Source organism: Hakea prostrata, unplaced genomic scaffold (genome assembly GCF_041222555.1).
Source record: "Hakea prostrata isolate BN-2017 unplaced genomic scaffold, UWA_Hpros_2 contig_40, whole genome shotgun sequence".
Lineage (NCBI taxonomy): Eukaryota > Viridiplantae > Streptophyta > Magnoliopsida > Proteales > Proteaceae > Hakea > Hakea prostrata.
The window spans coordinates 58,345-59,007 of record NW_028291159.1 but is presented as its reverse complement, the minus strand read 5'-3'; positions in this window follow the sequence as shown (position 1 = coordinate 59,007).

The window sequence follows — 663 nt, the reverse complement described above, 5'->3', positions numbered from 1 at the left end:
GAGAAGATTTTGTTTTTGAGCGAAGTTGCAACAAGAAGCTGATGCATGGTGGATTTCCACTCGTCTGTTTTGGAAGGTTTGCATGCGGGAGTTGTAACTTGGGAGTTATTCAAAGAGGCTTTTTGTATGAACTACTTTCCCGAGGCGGTGAAGGATGCGAAGGAAGCTGAGTTTATGATTCGACTCAAGGAACTTTGTCCGTGTTGGAGTACCAACGAAGTTTGAGGAGCTTCATTTCTTTGCTCCGGATTCTTTGAAGGAAGACCTCGCCAAAGCAAAGAAGTTCTTCAAAGGACTGCGCCACTGCCATTAAAGCTTACCTCACGGTCCAGGCCTATAGTGAGCTATGCTCAAGTGGTGCGAGAACTCGAAGAAGTTGGAAGAAACGAGAGAAGGAAAGTGCTCGTGTGCAAAAGCCTTGGCGATCAAGGAATTCTGGTTTGGTGGATCGCAATGACCGTCGTTATGTGAGACCTACACCCTACCCCACTCCTACCTTTCGGGCTAAGAGTGTAGGTCGAACACGGGTTTTCAGCAGCCCGGCCGGTTTAAACGGTATGGCGGAAACCGACCACCAGCAAATGCAAGTGCAAGTGCAAGTGCAAGGCCTTTTGTTCGAAGCCCTCTGTTGCAGCCACCCCTGTTGGATCCAGCAATCCTGTT